This window comes from Candoia aspera, chromosome 13, assembly GCF_035149785.1.
Source record: "Candoia aspera isolate rCanAsp1 chromosome 13, rCanAsp1.hap2, whole genome shotgun sequence".
Lineage (NCBI taxonomy): Eukaryota > Metazoa > Chordata > Lepidosauria > Squamata > Boidae > Candoia > Candoia aspera.
The window spans coordinates 9,259,465-9,286,833 of NC_086165.1; the positions used below are offsets into that span (position 1 = coordinate 9,259,465).

The 27,369-nt window shown below is 44.0% G+C and overlaps 1 protein-coding gene and 1 long non-coding RNA gene across 10 annotated transcripts in view; one reads left to right on the forward strand and one right to left on the reverse strand.

Annotated features, from left to right (window-relative positions):
- Window positions 1–17,314: 17,314 nt before the first annotated feature.
- Window positions 17,315–23,961, reverse strand: LOC134505024 (uncharacterized). The gene is made up of 3 exons (XR_010068699.1): window positions 23,882–23,961; window positions 22,167–22,304; window positions 17,315–17,450 (listed from the first exon to the last, which is right to left on the reverse strand). It is a non-coding gene; the product is annotated as an uncharacterized LOC134505024 (long non-coding RNA).
- Window positions 23,962–24,391: 430 nt separating this feature from the next.
- The window catches only part of SEMA6D (semaphorin 6D), a 65,633-nt gene continuing 62,655 nt past the window's right edge, over window positions 24,392–27,369 (forward strand). For 8 of the 9 annotated variants that reach the window (XM_063313892.1, XM_063313898.1, XM_063313896.1 and 5 more), the window contains exon 1: window positions 24,392–24,528. The gene's annotated coding sequence lies outside the window, so the exon portion shown is untranslated. Of the gene's footprint in view, window positions 24,529–24,797; window positions 24,958–27,369 lie in introns of those variants that run through there. The other variant, XM_063313893.1, reaches the window with a different exon arrangement.

Consider the following 27,369-nt stretch of genomic DNA (forward strand, 5'->3'; position numbering starts at 1 on the left):
CATGCTTTCTCCTTGTCCATTTGTTAGAGTGGCACTTTGCCCATCATGGTAACACAGATTTGTTTCGATCTGGGTGGGAGACATCTTAGCAATAAGTCAGAAAACATACCTGTCCATTTTTTTAAGTGATGTCTTTGGACAATGGCAATTCCCGATGAAGCTTAGCACCTAGTCATACAAAACTTGTATCATTTAAATATAATTGTGAAAACTGTGGCGTGGTTGAAATCTTCACTAGGAGAAACTAAGGACCGACTAGGATGGAACAAATGGAACCTATATTCAAACACTTCAGTTACAAGGCAGAGGGCTTTCCCTCACTGGGGTACAGCTTCATCACATATATGGGCAATCACTCTGCCAAAATTCAACACACAGGATTCTAGAGACTACCAAAACAGCAACAATGACCATCTTTATTCAGGACCACTGCAGATTGCCTGTCCTGTCCATTATGCTGAATAGATTCCAGTGTTGTTGCTGGTTTGAGATGCTACCTTTTCAGTTTATGGATAGTAGGAATCAAAGGAATTTTAATCTCTGGCCGCTAATAGCTAAATGGAACTTCCATGATTATTTCTTGGTACAAAATACTGGGATGGCCAACCTGTTTGTGGAGTAGTTCTGCTCCTGTTTTACCCAGATAATCTCTGTATGAAAGGTTGACCATCCCAAGTCCATTTTCAGACATTTGTCAGCTCTAAAAAGAGAATTGAGGAACCTAAAGATTGCCCATCAGAAGTTAGTGACTGGACAGAAGAGCAGCACAGACATTGGTCAAAGCTTTCAGTGCTGCTGTGAGGCCTATCTCGTATTTCTGTTAAAATTAGAGTAATATTTTTCTGGATGTCTGCTTGTCCTTACTAATTAACCTATACCCATGACCTGTAAGGAGGCATGGAAAAGGTATGAGTTGGGGAGCTGCATTGGACCAGGATTCCAGGTTTTAACATGTGTATTTCCACAATCAGATCCTCTTTTGACTCTTGCAGTTATTCCCATATGGATTTATGGGTAGATATTTTGAAAGGCTACATTCATCTCACAGCTCACATGTAATATGACATGTGTGGTGTAACTGTGAGCTTGCCTTTTCCTGTGAAGAAAGATCTACAGAGTTCTGTGGATTTTGCTGGAAGTAAATAATTTTCCCTCCCTCTCCCTGTCACATTAGAGATTAATGTTACCTCTGTTGCATTGACCTTTTCCCTCCCAAACTAAACACTGTTTGGCAGACTTCCTAATAATATCAGCAGGGTTCAGTTGCTTATTGTACAGTTTGTTGTGCTAATAACACCAGCGCATTTAGTGAATGTGAGTGGATTTTCTATAATTATACTGATGCCTTTCAGGAAAAAAAAAAATGAATCAGCTTCTGACTGACTTTTTCTAAAACTTGCTTCCTCACAACCCTACTTTCTTTAGGTCTTGTTATGTCTTAATGGCATGTCCCTGAAAGCTTAAAAAAATGTGTGTGAGCAAAATCACACAATTATTTGGAGAAGTCTTTTCAAACCATTTTCCTCTAAATGTGGTTGTATTTCAGTTCCCATAATCTCCCATCAGCCTGGCCTTGACTAGGCTAAGTAAAGTATTATAGAAGTGCAACCTCACTAGTCAGGGCCAAGTTGAGAACCTGTGTTTGAAGTCTTCAGATGATGGTTCTTCTTGCAGCATAGATAAACCGTGGCAGTATTATACTTCCTATACAGGTAGTCCTTGACTTACGAGCACAATTGGGACCGGAACTTCTATTGCTAAGCAAGGTGGCCATTACATGAGTCACACCTAATTTTATGACCTTTTGCCAGAGTCGTTAAGCAAATCACCACGGTTATTAAGTGAATCTCATGGTTCTTAAGTGTATCCAGCTTCCCCCATTGACTTTGCTTGTTGGAAGCTGCTGGGAAGGTCACAAATGGCGATCACATGACCCTGGGATGCTGCAACCATCATAAATACATGCCCATCGCCAAGCGCCTGCATTTTGATCACATGACTGCAGGGACGCTGCAATGGTCGTAAGTGTGAGGACCAGTCGAAAGTAGCTTTTAGCACCGTCTGTCATGAGTGCCATTGAGCTGAAGACATCAGCACAACGGCACACATGACAATAACGAGGAAGCAGAGGAAGGGACACAAGATAAGCATAGCACGCACAACAACAGACACAGACCCTGGCCGGATGATTCAGCCATCAGGACACAAAAGAGGAAGAAGGAAAGACAAAGACTAGGCGGATCACAAGGCACACCCAAGCTGTTAGCAAAAGCGCAACGGAGATCGCCCAGCTGACAGCAATCACTGGCTGAAGGAGGAAACCGATTATGGGCAATCCTGGGGCACCAGCTGGGGCCCCGCAACCCTTCACCTACCGGCACAAACGTATGCAGGACAAAGGGGGGATGACGCAACCCAAGGTGAGGGGGCGCTGACCGGCGCGGGGTATTTAAACCCCGCACCGGCGCGCTCCCTTCACTCTCAGCTTTTTTCGCGACTAGCTCTACGTTTGAATAAACCTGAACCTGCTCTTCTCTGAATCAGCGTCTGTGTTTTACTCAGCGGTAGGCAGCGCATGACACCGTCATAATTTTGAATGGTCACTAAACAAACAGCACCTCTTTGTCTTCTGGTAAGTGACTGGCCATGCCCATCTTGTCACCCATTTTGTGAAAGTGGCCACCACACACTTTCAACCTTCCAAATGTACCCTAAAAGATTGCCAAGTCCAGATTCAGAACACACAATGCTAGAGGAGCCTACAATCCATTTAGCATGGGGCCATCTCCTATATAGCTTGTCAGCTTGATTTTTACAAATGGAAAACCCATATGATCTTAAAATTCTTGAGCATCTCCATAAAGTCATCGACAGGGCTAATCTGAGGATGAATAATTGATTGGTTGGTTGCGTTTTTTTATGCTGCCTTTCTGCCAAGAGGCACTAAAGGTGACTAAAGCAGTTATAAATAGAAGTAGAAATGCAGAACAGAGTGAAATCTGAAGAAAAGATTAAAAGAACAGTGAAAGCTAAAGAGCAGGCACCTAGATCAAGCACAGATTAAATGCAGAGAGAATCCAAATGTAAATAAGACAGCCAATTAAATGTAAATAAGAGTTCAAATGAGAGGCATTCAATTCTTAGATAATTGTCTTGTGTTTCCACACTAGCTTAGGATATGGAAATGAGTTTGGTTCATATTAATGTGCTAACCTAAGCAATGTCACCCCAACCCATCCACATCCCCTTCCTAGCTGAAAGAGGAGATGCAAAAGAATCTTCTACTTGGTTTGTAGTTTCCATTTCAATGAGAGGGCAGATTGAGCGTTGAGGGCGTTTCCGTCTCAAGGTCCAGTCTCTTGCTCAGGAGGCCCCCAGAAGCTGATCATGATTTTCCTACTTTATGATCCTACAGCCAAATTATTGTCCCAAACAGTTTTGACTATCAATTGGTCCAACGTGCTGAGAACAGTTCACAAAAGACCTTTAGCCAAACTGAAATGATTAGGTTGTGAGTAGATGTTACACAACAATTCTTAGCACATTTTTTTTCAGGGCAATAGCAGCATAAAATAAAATGTCCTTCCACACACACACTGGGAAACCCAAACAACCAAGAATAATTTCGCAAACCGTAACCGTTTATGAGATCAGCAACGGTGACAGCTAATTGGAAGGATCTACCAGCATCCTGCTGAATCAGACTAGAAGGAAACTTTCTGATGGATGCTCAAGAGCCATGGTTCTGGGTAGAAAACCTAGTGAGCATTGCCATAGATCAAATGTGACATGTCATTACAGATTACCCTTGTATCTTTGGTGAATTCTATCTTACAGGAGCTCAGGTGAATTATAGTTGCACATTTTTATTTGAGTCTGGTTTACAACTTTACCTGCACACAGACACAAACACAGCTTTCAGTTTGGGAGTATAAGAGAATTTTAAGAGAACCTGGATAACTCACCTGTCTTATTTGGACCAGTAACAGCCAAATGGTTGCTTTTTCTCTTGTCCTTGAGAGTATTAGGCATAACCATCTCCCTGACATAACAGGAACATCAATTCTCACACAAGACCAGTTCTGTTACGACCTTAACACATTTTTATCTTTGAAAACAGTACCGAGGCGGGGGAAGCCCTTCATATTCATCAGCATCATGCCTCATGCTGTAACAGAGGTTAGAAGCATCTGCTTTATATGAGCCTGTTGCTAAAATATAATTTGCTACTTAGGACAAACAGCCCCCAGAGCTTCACTATCTTTACTTATGACAATCAGATTGCAATATATGAGGTGATCACTCTTGAGTTAAACACCACTGAACTTCTTCATGCAACAAAATTCTGGATAATAAGAATTTAGTGTATGGTGCCTATAGAACATTTGTTCCCTTCATGAATGAATTCCAAGAGGACATGCCTATGTCCTTCTACGGGGCTTAACTCTTGTCTATTCCCATTAAGCTCCACAAAGGCATTAATCAGATTGCCAGGATTAACCATATTTTTTTTAATCTGGTGATTGTTTGTTCCTGGGTGATGGGCCAGAAGGCACTGCTTGACCTCATATGGACTACATCATCTTCAAAAGTCTGAGGCGCTCCCCGATGCAGAAGCTCAGAAGCTCAGCAGGGTCTTTTTTTTAGAACAAGGGCCACGCATGGTGTTGCAGGACACGTTGGGGGCCACATGACAAAAAGTAGGCCAGGAAGAAAAAGTGCGTAAGGCCAGGACAACAATGAACATGGATTCAATTCAAATTGATACATTATTAAATTAATTGCTAGGATTTAGTAGGATTCATCCCACGTACTAATCATTTTCCTTTTCTACCACATTATAAATTAGTTAAGTGACAAGTTTTAGGAAGTGTAGAGCACACTGAAGGTTTTTTTTAGAAATGATAGGGCTCCTGGAGCCTCAAGGTACGTACTTCTGAACTATTGGATACCACTGGGGGAAGGCGATGTCAACCACTCCAAATGGACCAGATGAGGAAATCAACTCTACAAGAAGGCTGAAACTACTTTTATTGAGCTTGGCTATTATAATGGAGTCTTGGAAGTCTGATTGTGCTTACCTCCTCCTCCTTGTTACAGTTCAGTGAATTAGAGGGCCGTCTGTCTGAGCCGCTTCCAGGTGCTTTTCTGGCCATTGTGGACTTAAAAAATGTTTCATCCCCTTTTGCCTAGGCAACAAATCCTGCATATCTCCATTGAGATAATCTTCCTACTCTGTACAGTAAGTTTGTCATTGCATTCATACTGACATTCTCATTGTCCTCACATGCATCTATCAGGTGAACTCCTTCTCTCAGTTCTGAGGAGGAAAGGTTACAGGTAGTCCTTCACATACGACCACAATTGGAACCAGAACTTCCATCCCTAAGCAAGGTGGTTGTTAAGTGAGTCACACCCAATTTTACAATCATTTTGCCATGGTCATTAAGCAAATCATGTGGTTGTTAAGTGAATCAAACACCCCATTGACTTGGCTTGTCGGAAGCTGGCTGGGAAGGTTGCAAATGGCAGTCATGTGACCCCAGGATGCTGCAACTGTCATAAATACGTGCATGTTGCTGAGCGCCTGAAGTTTGATCATGTGACTGCAGGGATGCTGCGATGGTCGTAAGTGTGAGGACCGGTCGTAAGTAATTTTTTTCAGTACCGTCGTAACTTCAAACAGTCACTAAACAAATGGTCGTAAGTGAAGGAGTACCTGTAAATTCAGCATGGCCAGTCAAAATATATGGGGCCTTTCATGGCAGGTCATTTTTGCAGGAAGAATTGAGCCTAAGGTATTGAGGGGGTCAGGAATCTGGACCAGAGCCTGGACTATCCGTTGCTATCAAGTATTAGCATGGTGGAATATTGTTGGAACATTTCATGACCAGTTCCTCAGTTATTTATAAATCATGTTGATTAAGACTCATACATATCCATTGCTTTCTGATAAATGGTTTTTGTTTTTGTTTCTAATCTATTATTTATGTGTGTCTGTGTGTTGATAGCCTCCTTTGTTATTGTCTAAATTCTATTTATTGCAACGGCTGAAAATTCCCTTACTTGTTTGTGTGCGTTAGTTTTACTGAATTTCTAGCCTACTTCACTGTCCAAGAATGGCACATCTAAAGCAGCCATATTTGATCCTTTTGTTATGTGACTTGCTGTCTGTTGCTAATCTATTTTTTAGATGTGGTGGGGGGGAGAAGAAGTCTGATTGCATATTTTAATGGGGGATCAGAATTCTGGAAAGAATGTGAGAGAATAAAATCAGTGCTTGTGGGAACATTGATGGAGAAGCACCATCCATTTGTCCAAATCTGTCCTGTAATGTAACAGGTTCTTCACTGTAAAAGAAGGTTCTGCATGTCCATCTCATTTTCAAGGTGCTTTGAAATTTCTTCGGTGCTTCTGAGCTTATTTTGTCATTGGAAGACAGTGGTGTTGTACATCTCTTCCTTCTGCAAATCTCAAAAAAAGCTGCTCTTCTTGTTTCCTTCCCTTGGGAGAGAGACAGCTGAGAAACAGGACACATGCACACTTACCCATTTTGTAATTAAGGGTGTACAAGAACCCTGCATTTCACTGTAAGAATTTCACTGTAATGTTCTTTTTTCTAAAAATGGGAAACAATTACTTTTCTATCAAATCAGCTGGTAATGTTCTAAATGCAGAAGAAATCTCATCAAATCTGCAGCACCTGAAAAGTCTAACAAATTATTTGAAATCATTTGGGACTCCAGCTGTATTCTTGTACTTTTTGACTGGACACCAATGCATTTTCCCCTGGGATTTGGGGATTTTATTTTATTTTACTTTTTCACTACAGAAACAGGGAAATAAATTTTGACTTGTTTTTTTTACACATTTTTGTTGGTGGTGGCTTGCATCAAGAATGGATTTATCTCGGTGTGCTCACTTGTCTTTTCAAATCTGATATATTACTTTTATATGCTATTTTGGCAGTTAATTACCTTTATTTAGCTGAGTTGAGAAAATTCATATTCTTAGTTATTGGTAGTGAACTCAGCATAAAGTACACATCTGTGTCTAATAAAATCTGGATACCCTTTATTGACAAATAAATAAATAAGGAGTGGGATCCAGCCTTAGTTAGGCTTATTCATTGAAATTGATGTGATTTATTAGTAATGATTTGAATTAAACCCCAGTGATTTCAAGACATGCGTTAGCTGAGTATAGTGGAGCCAATCATATACAAATGCAAAATAATTAAATGCACATATATATACTAGAGGCATTTTTCTCCTCTTTTATAGCTCACTCTTGTTTCTTGGTTTCTTTATAATAAATTCCTTCAGCATGAGAAGAAAGGTCTTTTCATAATTGAGAAGACCAATCTTGTGAATGTCTTTTTTTAATACCAGAAAGTAAATGAAACCCTATCACAAACCACGAAATATGTAGCAGAATTAGGCTGACCATACGTCCCATTTTGAACGGGACACTCCCATTTTTTTAACATTTCCAGATCATCCCATCATTTTAATGTAAGTGTCCATTTTGTCCCCTTTTCATCAAAACCTTACTTAAAAACCTGAAAGTTCCCGTGAACCCGTCAGTATGCAGTCTGACTTTGAGTGGAAGGAGGGGGAGCTCAGCAGAAATGGTGGGAAAAAAGCCACAGAGCCCAACCTGGCAGGAAACCTAAAAAGAAAAAAACAGGATCAGTTGATAGGTGGTGATCAAAGGGTGAGCCAATTGGCTCCTGCCTTGAAAGGGAGGGAAGAAAAGAACGTAAAAGCACGGCCAGAGGAGGAACGGCTTGTCAGGGACAACCATTCACTAGACTCTCCAGCCCAGCCTTGCCTCTCGCAAATGGAGGAATCCGAAGATTCCCAGCCTGAGAAAACCAGAGAAGTTCCTGCCTGCCGATCCAGCCTGTTGCCCAGCCCTGTCCTGTTTTGCCATCCCAATGTCCTGTTTTTGTCTCAAGGAAATATGGTCAGCCTAAGCAGAATACATAAAATAACTCCACTACATACCCCGAAGAAGATCCTTCAGACTTTCTCACAGTTCAATAGGGAAAGAAGTTCCAAGTTATTCAGGGTCACTCAAGATACCACACATTTCTTGTCTCTCTGTCCACTCTTTGCCTCAGGAGAAACTCCCTATGTGGTTATTAAGAAAGTCTGAATTTTCCAACCTGCAATATACCCTTCCCTTCCTTTCCCTCCTCTTCCCAATATTTAGCCACTGCATCAAGGTTAGAGAAATTTCTCTAAATATCCTTGACCAGTGGCATAGCTGTTCTCTCTGTGCATCTCTGAATAGACTATATCCCAGACTAAGCTGGTGTTTTCCAGATGTATTGGACTTCAACCCCTATAAGACCCATCATACATGGCCAATGAAGTTGAACTCCAATGTATCTGGAGAGCATCATTTTGCATGAGGGTCCCTATGCTTATAGGGAAATTGTTCATTGTTTCTCAAGAGTAAATAGGTTGACCATGGAAATCCTCAGAAGGAAGGGAGGAAGAAATGTGACATCCCCCAAAGAAGATAAAATTAGGCACACATTGGTACCAAATGTGCAGATGCTTCTTTGGAAATTGGGTGCAAATCTGGAAATAATCACTATAATTTGATTACTATACTCATTATATTAATTGCTATAATTTAATTATTATAATTTAAATGAAGTACGGTACAGTCTACAATAGTGGGAAAAGTCAATAACATGTGCCTACCTCTCAGTCTCTAGCTGTTGGGTGACAATTTCCTTCTTAAGAGTTCTTTGTTATTAAACAGGGCTTAGATGGGGACATCAGAACCCAAGGTTTCCTTAAGTACTGATTCTTACAATGTCAAAATGGCAATGTTTGTTTGTTTATCAAATTTGTCACCACCCATCTCCTTCCACCGGAGGGACTCTAGGCAGTTTACAAGAAAATGATCACTAAAATAATAAATATATAAAATGCCTTATAAAATTGTTGTTTATTCGTTCAGTCGCTTCCGACTCTTCGTGATTTCATGGACCAGCCCACGCCAGAGCTTCCTGTCGGTCATCAACACCCCCAGTTCCCCCAGGGACGAGTCCGTCACCTCTAGAATATCATCCATCCACCTTGCCCTTGGTCGGCCCCTCTTCCTTTTGCCCTCCACTCTCCCTAGCATCAGCATCTTCTGCAGGGTGTCCTGTCTTCTCATTATGTGGCCAAAGTATTTCAGTTTGGCCTTTAATATCATTCCCTCAAGTGAGCAGTCTGGCTTAATTTCCTGGAGGATGGACTGGTTTGATCTTCTTGCAGTCCAAGGCACTCTCAGAATTTTCCTCCAACACCACAGTTCAAAAGCATCGATCTTCCTTCTCTCAGCCTTCCTTATGGTCCAGCTCTCACAGCCATATGTTACTACGGGGAACACCATTGCTTTAACTATGCGGACCTTTGTTGTCAGTGTGATGTCTCTGCTCTTAACTATTTTATCGAGATTGGTCATTGCTCTTCTCCCAAGGATTAAGCGTCTTCTGATTTCCTGACTGCAGTCAGCATCTGCAGTAATCTTCGCACCTAGAAATACAAAGTCTTTCACTGCTTCTACATTTTCTTCCTCTATTTGCCAGTTATCAATCAAGCTGGTTGCCATAATCTTGGTTTTTTTGAGGTTTAGCTACAAGCCAGCTTTTGCACTTTCTTCTTTCACCTTCATCAGAAGGCTCCTCAGTTCCTCTTCACTTTCAGCCATCAAAGTGGTATCATCTGCATATCTGAGATTGTTAATGTTTCTTCCAGCGATTTTAACCCCAGCCTTGGATTCCTCAAGCCCAGCATGTCGCATGATGTGTTCTGCATACAAGTTTAATAGGTAGGGTGAGAGTATACAGCCCTGCCGTACTCCTTTCCCAATCTTAAACCAGTCCATTGTTCCGTGGTCTGTTCTTACTGTTGCTGCTTGGTCGTTATACAGATTCTTCAGGAGGCAGACAAGACGACTTGGTATCCCCATACCACTAAGAACTTGCCACAATTTGTTATAGCCCACACAGTCAAAGGCTTTAGAATAGTCAATAAAACAGAAATAGATGTTTTTTTGAAACTCCCTGGCCTTTTCCATTATCCATTGGATATTGGCAATTTGGTCCCTAGTTCCTCTGCCTTTTCTAAACCCAGCTTGTGCATCTGGCAATTCTCGCTCCATGAATTGCTGAAGTCTACCTTGCAGGATCTTATAAAATTACGTATCATTAATAATATACATATAAGAGTAAAGGAGATAGTGTCAGCGCTCATTTGCAGGAGATAGTGTCAGCACTATAAGGTAGACCTGACTAAGACACTGATGCCCTATATGTCAGGACTGCTTTTATTTTAACAGCTATAATAACAGAATCTTGCAAGTCTGAATTTGCTTCCCCTTCCTTTACTTTATCATTGTGTGAACTAGGAAGGGGCCTGTCTGAGATATTTACTCACATTAGTTCCTTGGAATGGGCTCAAGCCCCACTTAAGCTAACCACTGCCTTGGTTGGGGGATCTTCCTCCTGTCCTTCAAGGCCATTCCCTATACCCTCTAGAGATAGATATGAGTATCTGTAGGAGACCCCAATTTTGGCAAAGTTCTTTCTTGAGTTTGCCTTGTTCTTGGACATATGTAATAGCTTTTATCCACCCTGCTGGCGACATCTGGAGATTTTTGAAATGAAAGCCAGGCTATACAGTAAATAGGTAACTGGCAAAGAAACATGCATTTTTGCCAGTGGATCTCTTCTGAGGTCCTCTCCCATCAGACAGGGAAAATAAGAATGTCCATGCAATTGGGCTAGGACAGGTACTATACCCATGGGGGGAACCATTCCCCATGGTCTTAATTTCACTACATCATAATGTAGCACATCATACATTTTCTTTTCAATGTGCATGGCCACTGGGTCATCAGGCCATAGCTTTGCTTTTAGGTGTCAAAAAATAATAAAAGCCATCCTGTAAGAAAATCAAGGAATATGTATTACACTGCCTATCTCTAATTCCCTTCCTCTGCTATGACCTCTCCCAACCTTCAGAAATGGTTTTGATGAATGTCTCTCTGAATGTAGACGATTTCATCCAGGCAAAAGATCTGGCTCCCCTCTGATGATAACTAAATCAGACCAATCCCGGTAAGACAGTTGTTCCAAACCCTAGATCATTTTACTTGCACTTTCTTACAGCTTTGCCCAGTCAAACTTTCCTTGAACGGGGCAATTAAATCTGGAATCATTCTTCTGAACAGTCTAGATTTTATCTGTTTTGATCCAGAGAGTAACTCTCCACTACATCACAGTGGGGAAAGTTTTTACTCTTTTTAGAAGTTTGCAAAACTACTAAAAACAAATTTCAAAAAACTGTGCAGTGATGAAGTGTCATCGCTTGCTTTCCATGGAGTACGCTTTTGTGCAAGATTTGAAATCTGAACCTTCCAGCCAAGCTGATTCACACTACATTTTATGTAATTTAGCCTGAGTAATACAATACTGATCCACAGATAAATGTCTCTCTCAGTATTTATATGCAATGAGTAATTACCTATCCCACTAACCACGCATTTCCTTGCACAATGCTAGGCTTCCTGGGTGGTTCCGGACTTCCGTAGCACTATTATGAAAAATAGGCTGTGCAGGGTTATGCTACCTATGAAAATTCCACCACTGACTTCCTGAAGGAGCTGCCTGAGGGTGTATAATTCAGTGTGCACAAGCAGCAATGATTCAGTTGATTTAATTAAGCAATCTATATCATTATTTGTTCACACATGACTATCCCTATGGGTCGTAGCAGACTGAGAAGAGATGGACAGCACTCCAGGTGGATGAGAAGGAACAGTATTCATCTGCTTCCCTTCATGTATTGTGAAATTCAAACGTCTCAGGAAAATACCAATACTATGTCAGTATGGCACTTTATGACTAAGACTGCCCTTTGCTCTAAGTGATCCTAAGGTTAAAGCTTTATAGGCATACTTAAGGCATTCAGTTCTTGTTTCATATTGAATTTAATGGATAATTTGTTCACATTTTCATTTGATTTGTTACCCACCATTGACCCTTTAAGATAAGGAGGTAGGTAGATAGGACCGTGGACGCTGTCTAATCTAGCATCATGTGATAATGAGTGCACCACTATCTTAGCTCTGAAAAGATCAAAACTGGGATGAGATGGGATGGAAAAGAAGTCTTCTTGAACAAACTAATTGAATGAATGCTTGATTTCAGATTCCCCAAAAATAGAAACCTGTTTCTGTTCTCTGTTACTCTGAGGGATCTCATGGATCACTATTAGTCTTAGTAGTATTATATTACTATTTGGACAAAAGCGTAATTTAGAGAAGCTTTTAGTCCTTCTCTCTCCATATTTCAAATTATTCAATTTCTCTGTTGTTTTTGTCTCCATTAATCAGCATTTGAGCAGACCGTTTGCAGACCTTCAGCTGTTGTGCACTGGCTGATTTTTCACAACAGTACCAACTTGTGTGGAAGAGTCTTGACTTGGCTAATGGCAAAGCACAATAGAAGGCCACAACCTGTTCTCTGTTGGCCTAGAAGACAAAGTTATGGCAAGGCAAATTCTGGCTGAACATTAGAGCAAACTAATAGGGAGGTGATGGGCTCGTGGTGTCCAGCTATGTTCATCCAAAGGCTCAACAGGCATCTGTCAGGGATGCTTTAATTTGAATTCCTAAACTGTGGTCTCTTCCAGCTCCATGGTTGGATTCACATCTTACAGTAAGCCATGATTTATTGGCAAAACCATGGCCATACCTTTAAGAGAGCTCAAGAATGTCTTCCTAATTTCAAACGCTTTGCTCATGTAATGTAAAATCAGTACTTCTGTTTCCTTTCTGGAGTCTGGATGACTGTATGCACTCCTCCCTGGGGTGTCAAGTACAGCCACCCTCTTGCAACAGATCTGATGAGTTTTGAAGTTCATAGAGACTTTGCCACTGATTTAAACAGGTTCCGGATCAAATCTGGAAAGAATGAGCTAATTCATCACAGCTGGGCTTTGGCCTCTGCTTATTCCAGTGTGTCAGGGATGCTACTTGTACTAAGATTGTGCAGCTGTGGCCCTTTCCTCCCCAGAACGAGGATGTCCTCTCTCTGCCAGTCACTGGATGAGATCTATACATCCCTTTACACTCGGCCCTTTATAAAACAGCTCTGTTTATCAACACGGGGAGGAATTTACAGAGTATTCATCACCATCCCATTCTCCATGGCCCTGTAGCGGAGATACTGTCACCGAGCAAAACAAAAGATACCTGCTTTGGGGAAGATTCAATTGAGAAGATACAATTAGGCATAGTGTTTCAAAGGTTAAGAAATGTATTTCTGGTAGTCCTGATTTAATACTTGATGCAACCTTTTTGCATTATATGCCATGAAATTTTCATTGCCCCCCCCAAAAAAAACAGGCTATGGCTCAGTAGGGTGCAGAATGCTTTGCATATGGAAGAGGTTGAGTTCAAGAAGAGAAGAGAAAGACTTGTGTCTGAAAGCTAGAGAGGTAGTGGATAGACCAAACGTCTGGCTTGATATAAGACAGCGCCATACATTCCTATGCTAAGAAAACCCATCACTTCTTACCAATGTCCTCATTATTTTCTCTAAGTTACAATGCTGCCAAGTTTTCTCTCTGTATGTGTTTCTGTGCGTGTGTGTGTGTGTGTGCGTGTGTGTGTGTTCAGAATGCTTCCAACTGCCAAACCATCATTTGGAAAAATGTCTCTCCTCTTCTCCAGCCCTTCTCCCTTCTTTTGATTTGTAGAAAGTGCAAGTAATATGCCTGTCATCACAAAGACGCAGCAATAGGTTTCTGCCAACACCTCTGGCATTTGTGTCATCACTTTGGTTAACTGACTTCAAGTATACGCCGGAAATTCTTTGCAATTCTTTTTCTTTTTTGGATACGGGGTGGCATTTTTACTGCATCAAAATGCTACAACCAAAAGCAGACGTCGGTGTAATGGGATCTAAACATAAAGTTATTTCCACAACAGAAACAGAAATCTCTCTAAGTTTAATCTACTTCCCTTTTTGTAACTCCTTCATATGCTCTTCCAGCAGCAATATAAAGCAGTACATTTTCTTAAGCATCAAAATCTGTATAGGCTTCGCTCTGGCTTTCTTAAGTGTAAATAGGGAGGTGTATATGCAGCCTTGACTCCCCCCAGCCTTCCCAAATGAAGGGAAAGCTGAAAAGAACTAGAATGTGGCTGAATGTGATTACAGTCGTCCATGAGATGGGAACCCGCATAATCAACATTGCTAAAAGTGGAGCAAACTTCAACGGTGCAAAAACAAACATGGTGAGCAACCTAAAGAAGTCACGGACAAATGTGTAGCCCCAAAATAAAATGTCCATAAGCTGGAGCAAGCATCAATCAAACTTTTTGGGGGGAATATCATATAGATCATATGTGTTTTCCTTTTTTTCCTGTAAGCATCATTTCAGATGGAGCAGAAAGTCAAAAATTGTCACATTAGATTTAGCCGAGTGTTTGCATGGTATACTGGCTATTGATGTTGATGGTCCTGTGTCTTTTCCTTGTTTTTAGGGATGTGTGATCATCCTAGCTGGTAGGTGGTGAATTACATGCTTTTGTGAATCCAGGGTTTCACAAATCCTTAGGAAGACAAATGTCTACTTTCATTGCAACCCTTTGCCCATAATGCAGCAATGGATAGGCCCAATGTTTGCATTCTCCAAGGGGGGAGGGATTAGGAGAAATGAGCAGGAAGCCTGGATCAAATCCCTGGTGACAGATTAAAGATTGGTCTTATTGCTTCCAAAGGGAATTTAATAGAATTGGTCATAAACAGGGTAATGGCTGAGATGTTAGTGTGTGAAGGTGGGAAGGGAGGGGCAGTAAGAGTATAAGTTCATCCACAACTGACTCAGAATCTTGTGCTGGCTCCTTCCTTAATCCCAAGGAGGAGAAGGATTTGAGTCAATGTACCATACCATTAAAAATAAATAAATAAATCAGAAGAGATGATGACGATGACGACGACGACGACGACGATATACTGTAAAACTATATGCAATACACAGTAGGAAAACATCGGAGGGAACCAAAGGCCTGGATTAAAACATTGAAGTAGCCTGATAGTTCTGTAAACAGGTGCCCCAACCAAGAAGCTTCAGTCCTCATTTGAATAACCACTTCCTTGCCAACACTGGCACTGAGGATCTCAAAGGTTTGGTAGTTACTGGGAGAGGTGTTCCAGCAATAAATACTTGGAATACTTCACCATCTCTCCAAGTTCTGCCACATATTATTTTGAATTTCCTAGACCGACCTACCTACCTTCCTTCCTTCCTTCCTTCCTTCCTTCCTTCCTTTCTCTTTCTTTCTTCCTCCCCTTCCCCTTCCCCTTCCCTTTCCTCTTCCTTCCTTCCTTCCCCTTTCTTCCTCCCCTTCCTTCCTTCCTTCCTTCCTTCCTTCCTTCCTTCCTTCGTAGAGTAAATAAAAGCAATAAACAGACCAAAAAGAGGTGCAGGGAGAATAAGTATAAGTTGAGGCATTCATCTAAAAACAGACTGGCAAAGTGTTCCAACTAACCCAGTATCCTGCCAGCAATAGAGTAGCAGGAGAAGAGCTGCACTGACAAATAAAATAAATAAATAAATCCCCATGAAAAAATCATATTCAGTACCAGGATGGCATGCAGTCTGTCCCAGTCATCGCTGCAATCTCATCAGGAGAAATTAAGCATTTTGGAATGGGACCTTATAGGAATTCTAACTTCTTTAATATGTTTGCTCCCTTGTGAATGAGCAGGCTGTTGTTTTGATCCTTTTGCCTTGGCTTCCTCTCCGGCCAGCAAAGGAAAACAGCTAAACAAACCTGGACAGCTCCTTCCATAGATTGCTCAGTGTTGTGTGCAGCCTGATTACTCTGCCTGGCTCTTGGCTAATGGTGTGTTCTTGGCTTAGGATTGGTTAGGAGGGAAAAAAGCCAGAGTTCTCAGTCTGCACATAATGCTAAATAAACCATGGACAGAGCTGTCCAGGTTTGTTTAACCACTCCCATTTATTTAGCCAATGGGAACAACCAAGCAGCTCATCACTGATTAAGCCAGAATTTAACATGCCATCTGACTAAGGCCATAAGATAAGACTGTTCTTATGGCAAGAAATAAGCTATTTTCTGCACTCAACCAAGCAGCTGGAGAGTTTTAAATCATTTTCAGTGGTCTTACATTTGCTATTATTATTGTTCCTGCTATTTACCCACAGGCTACCAGACAATGCTGACTGGATCTGCTGCTTCTGACTATAGGATCCTTCCCAAGGATCTAGGATAGTTGCAGATATCATTGCAATATATGTGCTGTTCCAAGTAATCCACCTTTTTCTAATTGATGAGTTGAGATTCCATCCACTTCTATTGACTCCAAGCACTTTTTCAGATCTTTTAGTATGGGACTATTGTTGTTGCTGTTTACCAAAAGCCATTGAAAAATAAACGTCTAGCATGTTATTGCACTCTAAGCCAGATATTTTTTTAATCCTGATTTTTTTTAAAGTGCTTATTTGTTTTTGAACAAAAAGGAAAACGAGAGACTTCATTCCAGGGCAGAGGGGAAAGGGGAAAGATCAATAGCATGGAAACTTTGCAAAAAAGTCTCACTGCATGTCAGCATAACTCACTATAACACAAATACACACTCACACAGAGAGAGAGAGAGAGAGAGTCAGTGTGTGTGTGTGTGTGTGTGATACCAGAAACAGTAAACCATTAAGATAAATGTTTCTTACAATTAGCTTTTAGCCCTGATGGCAGTGTGGCTGTTTCTGAAGGCCATCTGCAGAGAAACTAGAGGGCTTCCAGTTGGTTGACCATCATGAGAACAGAAGCTGGACTAAATGGACCTTGTATTCTAAGTAGAAGAGGAGGTGTTTTGTTTTTGTTTTTTTAATGAGGGGCCGACCAAGGGCAAGATGGATGGATGATATTCTAGAGGTGACGGACTCGTCCCTGGGGGAGCTGGGGGTATTGACGACCGACAGGAAGCTCTGGCGTGGACTGGTCTATGAAGTCACAAAGAGTTGGAAGCGACTAAACGAATAAACAACAACCAATTCTCAGAGACTGCCTGGACAAGTCCCTGCAGTTTTTTTGGCAATGTTTCTCAGAAGTGGTTTGCCATTGCCTGCTTCCTAGGGTTGAGAGAGAGTGACTGGCCCAAGGTCACCCAACCGGCTTCATGCCTAAGGTGGGACTAGAACTCCCAGTCTCTAGCCTGGCGCCTTAACCACTAGACCGAAATGGCTCTCAGAAGAGGAGATAGGCTTTGTTTAATTCATCTGTGAAGACAGAGTGACATTTTTCTAGAATTTGTTTTAGTTTTCTTGTTTGTCCATTCTCACTCATCGCTGGCTTCATCTTCAGAATCCCTCCATCATTTCAGGCTCAGGAGGTTCCAAGGAAATCAAAATCTGCAATGAAAGTGACTTGAGAATTACCAATCCACGGTAAACTAATATTATCAGATAAGGATGGATATTTACCAGTGACTTCACTTATGGATTGCAAATTAGTCTCTAAATACCCGTTTGGATGCTAATTTTTAGTCCTAATTATAGGCAGCCTTAATAATTACACCCTATTTCATTGTTATAATTATCCCCAGTTCATGGCAAGACTCTTCCTAGGCATTTTGTAAGTGTGACTCCAAAGCCGTTAGCATGATAAACAAGTATTAAAGCTACATGGTAATTAGTTGCACACTCATTTACATTTGAGTTGTGTACACTTGGGGAGAAAACAGCATGAAAAGATTTCAGGAGACCTGAGAGGCACAGGAGAAGCAGCATGGTTTCTTTCCGGAGTGGGGAGGAGAGAGAGGTTGACAGAAGAGCCAGAAATGCAGCAGGTTGTTTTGCTAAAAGGGCACAAATGCACTCCCAAGTCCTCTTCAGCAGTGTGGGTGATCTGGTGAGGTTGGTTGAATCAGGTCCTTTTGGAAGCGGGGTGGGAAGTAATCAGTGCTTGTAATTGCAGATTGCAAGGCTACTGTAGATATTGTAATTGTAGATTCCAGGCTATTTTTATTCTTTCCCCCTTGGGAGGCTAATGTCTATTACCTCGCTTATTTCAGTAGGAGCAATCTAGGTTTTCATTGCATTGCATTGCATTGCTCCTCATTTTCTTAATAGAGCTCTGGACCTTTGCCCCAAAGTCTCACCTGGAGTGTGGCACTTAATCTTTGCTATCAGCCAGCCCCAAACCAGCAATTATTGGGAATCATTTGTGTCTATTTGGTGATAACTAAAGGTTATTACCTTTAAAGCCCTACATGGCATGGGTCCAGGTTACCTGAGGGACCGTCTCACCCCCCTTGTATCAACCCGTCCCACCTGGTCAGGCAGAGAGGGCGTCTTGTGGACCCCGTCTATGAAAGAATGCCAATTGGCAGGACCCATGAAGAGAGCCTTCTCTGCCGTGGCCCCTGCCCTATGGAACACTCTTCCCCCAGAGGTGAGGCAGGCCCCCACTCTCCCAGACTTCCAGAAAGGGGTGAAGACCTGGCTCTGCCATCTCGCGTAGGGGGTGAGGAGGGGTAACCAATCCTGGGGGTGGTTAGCACCTTGAAGGTGCCCCCAGAACTTAAGAACTTTTTAACATCTATGCCTTGGACTATATTATTTATTGAAGAGTGGTTTTATTGTATTTTTAATTAGTATTTATTTTTGTTTTGTGACTAAATTTGAAATATAAATTAAAAAATACCCAGTTTTTCCCCTTTCTCTTGAAAGGAGTTTGATAATGCTAAGGCTGCTTTTGTGTGTAAGAGAATGCTGATGGTCCTTAATCTGTTGGCATATTTAATTTTACCTGCCAAAAAAGGGCGGGGGAAGGAAAGTGGAAAAGGAAAAACAGGACAAGCGTATATTGCTTCCATATTAAAACTACTAGTACAGGGTATATTTAGTATTGTATCCTGAAATGCAAATGACAACTCTCAGCTGAGAATTGGATGCAGTGGGTTAACGAGAAGTGATAAGGATCAAGCAACGATGTCAACTTGCCATGATAGACTTGGTTAGTTGTAACTTTATTTTGTTTCTCTGTGGCATGCTATGTAAACCCCACATCTCTGGTTGGTTGATCTTCCCATGCATTGTGCAACCTGAGAAAATGGGTTAATGTAGTACGTCACCAGGCTGAACATGCTGTGTGAACCTAGCCGGAGAATCTGATCCTTCTGTCCTTCCAATAGAAGAGAATACATGTAGCTCAGGGTTGAACTGTGGAATCCTTGGTGCTCCCTGAGCTTGGTTGTTGGCTTGCAGGCATTTCATTACCCGACTAGGTAACATCTAGGTGGTGTTGATGATGGTGGTGTGATGATGATGATGATGATGATGATGATGATGAAGAATGTCTAGGCACTGATGATGTTACCTAGTCAGGTAATGAAACATCTGCAAGCCAACAACCAAGCTCAGAGAGCACCAAGGACTCTGCCTTCTGTCTTTAGAAATGGAGCTAAAATCAGCTTCTGGATGGCTGGACAAAGCAAATCCCATCATCTCTTTCCCTGGAGGAAATTCAAAAGAAGCACTGCAGGGCCAACAATCTGGAAAGGGTAATTTCCTGACCATGATAGCTATTAAGCAGTGGAATTACTAGGAGGTTTTATTTAGTATGCCAACAGCCAACTACCGGTCCCCTTCTCCTCTTTCCTTGGGTCCAATTACATTCGAAAGATTCTTTGCCACCTTTCTCACTAAATCAAATCAAATCAAATCTTTATTATGCTCATAGATCAGCATGAGGGAGGTGGGGTACAGCCATTAAAAAAGCATAAAGGATACATCAAGAGTAAAAATAAAAATCCAAATCTAAAAAAAGATGATGAAAAGCTAGAAGATATAAGATATATGAATTAAAAAACTAAAAGTATATATAAAAAACAAGAATCTAAAAGAGGGGGTAGGAGCATTAGATGCGTATAGGGGAGCATAAAAGGTTAGTATGTGGAAGACTATGACCTTTCTCCCTAGCATGGAAGGGCCTGTTATTAAATCATTTTGAGATAAGTGGCCATTGAATATTCTGTTTCTTCTAATTCCCTTAAAATGTTTGTTTGGGAAAGTTGTCAGAAAAAGGAGGTTAAGAACAACTTCCAGGATAGTTCAAAGATAAGGCTTAAAGACCTGAACCCTTTAATCTGTCCTCTATTGACACAATGCATGGCAGGATCTAAGGAGCTTTTCCACGTGTTATTGACGATTTATCATGTCAGTGAGGAGATGCATATATTTACCTTCCCAACAGTTGCCACACACAACTTCAACCTCTGCATGTGCACCCACTCATACACCAATGCGCTTAAAATAAAGTCACTTTTGGTGCTTCCAAATAGCAGATTGAGCAGCTAAAAGAAATAATCTTTCTGGGGAGAAAAACCCTGCACCATATTAGATATACCATTTCCCATTAAATATGAAAGTCTGGTGCTGTATATAATTTTTACAGCCCTTTGGCTCAGCCAGAACCCTTTTTGCTGCAAAGATCAGACTTTCCAACATCAACAGAAGGGTTATTTATAGCTTCTTTGGTGAGTTAGCCCAGGAACTGAGATGGAAAGTAGAGTGCCTTGGTTTTGCTAATTTTTCAAATAAAAGAGGATCACAGCAGGGTCCTTAAGGTGGTGGCTCCATTTCTCGCCTAAGAAGGGGCTTTTACCTGAACATCTGAAATCCAAACACTCCCCAAGATGATTATGACTAACAATGCAGGCATTTTTTAAAAAAAGAAATTAGGAAAATGTATGGAGCAACAAAAGTTTGAATACTGTTTGTTTGTTTATTTATTTATTTATCAGATTTATCACCGCCCATCTCCCCCACAAGGAGGGACTCTGGGCAGCTGGAATGGGTTTTAATGCATTAGCAGAGGATTGATTCTCACTCAGCTCATCTCCTACTATATAATTCTGTATGAGTGCCTCAACACCATCCTAGTAGCTCAAAGCATCCTCTATGTAGAATTGAGTGACGTCTTTTTAGTTTTGCACGGATTCCAAAACAGCGTAACAGAGCCTTCAGATGCTTCATACTATTTTATTGCCAAAGCTGTACTCCTGCCATTTGTAGTTCTTGCTATTATTCTTGCCGTTGATTTTATCACCTTGCACCCTGTTCTGGTTCTTTGATTGTTTTATCTTGTTTATAATATGCCTTGAATTTATTTGCTGCCAGAGAACTGAAGCTTACTGAGCAGTCTAAAAGTACAAAGAAGAAAGTGTGGCAAATTTAGAACCTATAAATATAACAGAGGTGAGACTTGACTAATGGTAGATATCCTGCCCAGCTTTAGAGTACAAGAGGGTTCGTTGAAGACGGTTGTGAAAGACTTTCTTTGCTGAATTGTTTTTACAGATGAAAGTGTCTGCAGACACTTAGCAGAAGGACCTTGCTTCTTTTTCATTTATTGCAATGTTACATGGGGAGTTTGGAAGGCTCCTGAACCATTCTTTAGTGTCCACCACCATTACTCACTTTCTGTGTCAATGTCACACTTTCTCTCCATTCTTGGTTGTCTGTTTAAGCCAGCAGCCCAGGAAACAATGGCATGTGCAAAAACCCAATAAACAGAAACAATTCTGGCAATTCCATTTTCATTGCTTAGTTTGACTGACCGAAGGAGAGGAATTGCTCCATCTGAACTTTGCAAATATTGGACCCTACTGTGGGGGGCGGAGGGGGGGGGGCTTGCATGCAGTTGCATCCACAGCGCATGATCCAAAAAGCTAAGATGGTGGCTGTGATGTTGCAAATGAAGCTCTACACCAGTGTTTCTCAACCTTGGCAACTTTAAGAGGTGTGGACTTCAACTCCCAGAATTCCTCATGCTGGCTGGGGAATTCTGGGAATTGAAGTCCACACCTCTTAAAGTTGCCAAGGTTGAGAAACACTGCTCTATACATTTCTAAGTACATTGCACATTTAAAATGGGGAGAGATTTGATTGCATCCTGTGGCCATCTTTTTTTAATCATACTTTTTTCTGACCATACCTTGTAGACACCTCTGCTTCCACCTGTGGGGCAGTGTCTTCATTGCTACTACCCCAGGCTTCTGCCCTCTTCCTTTTGAGGCATTTCCCCATTCTCCCCCTTATTCCTGTTGCATTGCCTCCTCTTACCAAATCCGTATATCTGTATCCCTCGGTCCCCTTCCAGTTTTTTCCATCTGGTTCTAAATCCAAATTGCAATCATCAGAAGCACCATTCTTTCATTCAATGTGCAGATTTTGATGTCCTCTCCAGTTAGGGTAGTTACCCTAGAGGAAGAGAAAATGAGGATATTTTTATGTGTCTAAAGAGACCCAATCTTATAATGTCAGAAAACAGATCTGCTGAATGTCAGCTACACAGAAGGCTGCAGTGATGGAGCCCTTAGCCTGTCACCACCCAAAAACTTCAGAGTGAAATATCCCAAGGGCTGCCCGCCAAAACTGTTCTATTCCCATGGCTGGGAAACACTGTTGGCAGCTGCTGAAGAGAAAGTCTCATGGGCCAGATCTTTAAGTCTTTCCCCCTCCACCCCCACCCCCATCCATAAATGCACCAGCTATTTACTCTCCAAGCAACACTCCCATTGAAAGAAAATGGAGGTTTTTGTCTACCTGGGGCTCGGTTTTGGAAAATCAAACCACAAATGTTTCTTGCAAGGAAATGCAAGATTGGGACTGAGTCTGTGGGAAAGATCAGCCAATTAAGGCTGGATTGCAGATTTGCTTTTACCTCACGAAGAAGTTGGCAAAGGACTCTGGGGAATTGTAATCAGAAGCCTTGGGGTACGCTAAAATTTCTGCAAAATTCCTGACAGTTTCTGCATAAAGCAGCATGGCAGCAATATTCTTTTCAAAATGAAATAGGGGGAATTTCCTCCAAGCTTCAGCAGTAAAGTTCAGAGGAACTGATTTCCTTCTCTCCATTTTCCAAGTGGCACAGAGTTTCTCTAACTCCATTCTTTCAGCAGTGTGTGTTTCTGCAGAAAAGGAAGTGCATGAGAGTGATTTTTTCCCCCTTTATTTCCAAGAGTGAATTTTTCTTTTACACACATAGCAGAAAGGCTTCTGCTTTAGCTGCTGCTGCTTCTGCTGCTGCTTCTGCTTCTACCCCCACCCCCACCCACCCCCCTCTTATTTCTTGATCTCTGAGCCTATCTGTAAAAGCATTTTGGACACTCTGCCAACAGCAAGGACTTTCAGTTAGAGGAGGAATCTAAACTGGGAGGAAGCGACCCCTTTCTGAAAAGGGAACCGGTGGTGCGCCTCTGCTCTATGCGATCGGCCTCTTTCTCCGCTTATCTGGCTTCTCTTGGCAACTTCACTGATACCCAGGAGGGAGAGAAAGGAGCTGAACTGGGGCAAAGGGGGGCAATGGGAGGAGGAAGGGAAAATAAAAGGGGGAGGAAGGAAGGATTGGCCCTCCAACTTGGGGAACTTTCCTGGGCCATGCGGGGCTCCCCGGCCGTTGCCAGCCATTGTTTCTCCCCGGGAGCCTGCCAGAAGGCTCGGCTAATCCAAGCGCGGGGAGGGCAGCCGGAGCTGTCCTCCGGCCGCCGCCACCCCCACCCCGGGCCCCTGCCTTGCCAGGGGAACGGAGGGGCTCGGAGCTGGAGCGGCTCCTCGGAGGCGGAGGCCAACGAAGGGTCAGCGGGAGTGGGAAAGCCGCCCAGAGGCCGCCGCCTCCAGCGAGGGCGAGCAGCCCAAACCCGTCCGCCTGCGCCGCGCCCGGGGAAGGAGGCGCGCGGCGCTCGGCAGCAGCCCCCGGAGGGTCGGCCGAGAAGCGGCCCGGCCGGCGGGGGGTCGCATGGCCCCCTTTGCCTGGGCCCGCGGGGTTCGGCGCCCACCGCGTCCCAGCGCTGCAGCGAGTCCGGGGGATGACGCTGAGCTGGCGGAGGGGGGAGGACGAGGCGGCAGAGCCCCGCGCCTCTGCCCGGCCGAGCTGGACTCCGCGCCGCCCGCCCTTGCTCTGCCCGCGCCGCGCCGTCGCAGCCGCTTCCCTTTCCGAAGGTAAGCCGAAGTGCGCGCCCGGCCGCCAGCGAAGGCAGGAAGCGGGGCGCCGGTTCTCCAGGCGCCGCGATCCGGCTGCCTGCTGGCGGCGAACCGGCGGGAGGAGGAGGAGGAGGGAGGAGGAGGAGGAAGAGGAGAGTCCTCCGGCCAGCAGAGCTCGCGCCCTCGCCGAGCGCCGCCGCAATCAGTGCCTTGGCACTCGGGCTGGCAAGTGCTCCCCGCTCCCCTTCCCTCGCGCTGAAAAGTTGCACGGGAGGGAGGCCAGGCCGCCGCTTCGCCGCCCCTTCGGGCTGCGCAGTGGGGGTGGGCAGACCGACTCCTGCTGCTGCGCTTCTGTTTGCCTTGGCATTTGCACCGAGGTCGGAATGGGAAGGAGGCTGGGCTGGGGCGCTCCAGGCTGCCGGAGCCGAGACATGAAGAAGCGGAGCGGAGGAAAAGGAGCGGCGGGCAGGGGCGGAAGCAGCCCGCTTTGGATTCGGAGCCGGTGTGTTTACATGTTTGCACGCGAGAGGCGGGGGCTTAGCGAGAGGACCGCGGCGGGGGTGGGGTGGGGTGAGTGAGAGATATCGGGAAGGGTGGGGGCTTCAAGAGGCCGGAGGAGGAGGACGAAGGGGGGAGTGGCGGGGGGCGGTGGAGCTGGCTTGCGGGCTGCTGGCGAGCTCTGTGGTGGCGGAGCTGTCCGGGCGCGCGAGTTGGATGGCTTTGGCGGGGCTTCGGCGCCCGTAGCGGTGCGGAGGAGGAGAGGAGAAAGCTGGCAATCAGGTCGGGAACGGGGGAAGAAGAGCCAGCAGGAGGGACCGGGTTTCGGGCTGGCGGCCGGCAGGCATGCCCTGCCAGCCCCGGCCGGTAGCACCAACCCCCGCCGCCGCAGCAGCAGCAGCAGAGGCGAGCGTCGAGGTCCGCCGAGCGACGGGTGAGCGAGGCGCTTAGCTGGGGGTTGGCCCCTCGGAGTGTCCTAAGGGTGCTCGTCGGCCTGGCGGCGACGTGGGAGCCGGCTGGGGGGCTGAGCCTCTCTCCGCCAGCCCTCGCGGGGACTCCTCGCTCCAGCCGCTGGCAGCTTTACCGCTGCGCTCCGGCTCCGGTGCTGTGCTTTGGCGGGGTCCCGGGGGCGCGGGGGGAGGGGGGGTCGACTGCAGGATCGGGACTCTGGGGAGCAAAGAGCCCGAGCTGGCGAGATCCTCTTGCAGCCCTGGTTCAAGCCAGCAGGAAGGGATGCCACCCCGCCCCCCATCCTCCAGTTTCCTTTTCTTGGGGGCGTCAGACCTCTGCCGTTTCCTCTTTTTTTTTTTTTTTAATTTGGCCCTGGAAAAGCTGCGTGAATTAACGAGCAGGCCCTAAGATGTGTTTGGGAGGGTGGGAAAAAGCGGGTTCGGACGTAATAGTTGTTTGCAAGGACGGTCGCGATGATCCCTGGGTGCCTCAGCCTGCAAGAGGATTCACTCACCTGCTCTGTATCTCTCTCTCTCCTTGCATCCGTCTTGGCAGCTGGATCTTTTCATGGGGGTAGACCAAAATAAGTGGTGAAAAGTGACAACCCCCCCCCCATGGAAGAGGTTGAGCCAACCCAGATGACAGGAGCTGTTGGCCCATAGGCCACTATGGAGCAGAGGCCTAATTATCCACATGCCACATGTCCCAGAGATGTTGGGGGGGGGGGTGGCTCCCCACCTCAAAGAGTAGGGCATGAAAATGGGAGTGACCCAGCCATAAGTGCCACCCTCCCCAATTGGAATGATGACGCCTGAGCCCCATTTGTATATGTGGGTCTCCTGCCCTGCTCACCCCACCCCAGAGTGCGAACTAAACTCTGAAGGATGAGTAGCTTGCCTTGCTGGAACTTGACTGGAATCAGCCTGGCATTGGGAGGTAGAGGGAGCTGTCTTTCAAACTTTCCCTCAATTATGGATGGAAACAAAGCAGGGCTATTTCCAGATGGCCTTTCCTTCCTCTTCTTCCTCCTCTTCCTCCGAAAGCAAAGGGTTGAAATGCAAAAAGGGAAACTTATTTCTCCCCCCTCCCTGCATCTCTTCCCTTTACAGAATTGCTTCCTAGGTCCCAAATGGCCAAGCTGGGTACAGACATTTTTGCTCCGGAAGTTGGAAAGGTCCCCATTCATAAGTGATAAATCTTGGGGATCCATAATGGTTCACCGCCTTCTCTTTGGTTTCAAGTTTTTTTTTTTTTCCCAACTGATTTCGAACTTTGTCGTTCCATAGAAAGCATAATGGATGGGTTGTGTGTTGCGGTGTGCTTCGGATAATCTGGGGGACTCTGGTTTTAGTAATTGGGGGTGAGTTACAATTCTGGTTGTCGGGTTGAGTTGGTCCTAGGAACAGCCTTGCCTTAGGACTAGTGAGTCACTGGTTCCTCCCCCCCCCCCCATCTCCCAGTTGTGTGCGATGGTAGATTACACACTGCCGTTGCTGCTGTATGATTCCTGTCGAATGTGCATGAAATGAAATGTCAGCCTTGTGCCAGTTCTGATGTGCTCCAACATTGCATCAGATTTATGGAGGGGTGCTGGTAGAGGCAGAACCTAACTCAGAACAGGGCACAAAGGGAGATATCTTTAGTTTTATTGCTGTGTACATCAGCAGTAAATACCACTGACTGGATACAATCCATGGATATATGCAGGGCGTTGAGGAGTAAAGTTCCTGTGTACTAACTATGGCTACTGCCCGTTGAACTCCCTATCAAAAATATTCCAAAGGTTGCGCAAGCTAATGTTACCATTTCCAAAATAATTCCCCTGAATTGTTACCTAACGGTTATTTGGCACTCCTTTCAGGAGAGCAGCGTAGCCAGGCTTTGCAAACTTTATCAGAAGTTATGCTGAAACTCTTTGCTGATCAAAACATAAGCCATGGTATATTCCGAGGAGCTGCTTGTTGGAGAACATTACTCTGAATTGCAGTAATAGTTCCGCAGTATTTCTATGCAGCTGTATACAGGTTAGAACTGGAAATACTTAAAGAAGGCTACCAGTGATTTGCTTTCTTGCTAAGGCATAGGATTGCTTCCAAACCTATGGACTAATTAAAAAATAACTTGGCTTTGAAAACATGTTCAGGCAAGGTCTCTTGAACGTTGCTTATTTTATGTACACAATAACCAAAGAGTATCCCTATCTAGCCGTCGTATTACCTCTGTTTTGAAAGAGGAATCGTATTTTTTAGTTGTGCAGGAAATCCAGTAAATGATAACCATGTTTAATGTGTTAAGTGAGAGGTGTATTGTATTTAGCTGGCAGACCCTGTATAAACATTTACTCTGCCTCCAATAAATAGAAATGTCCAGGGGTTGGCTATATATATATTTTTTT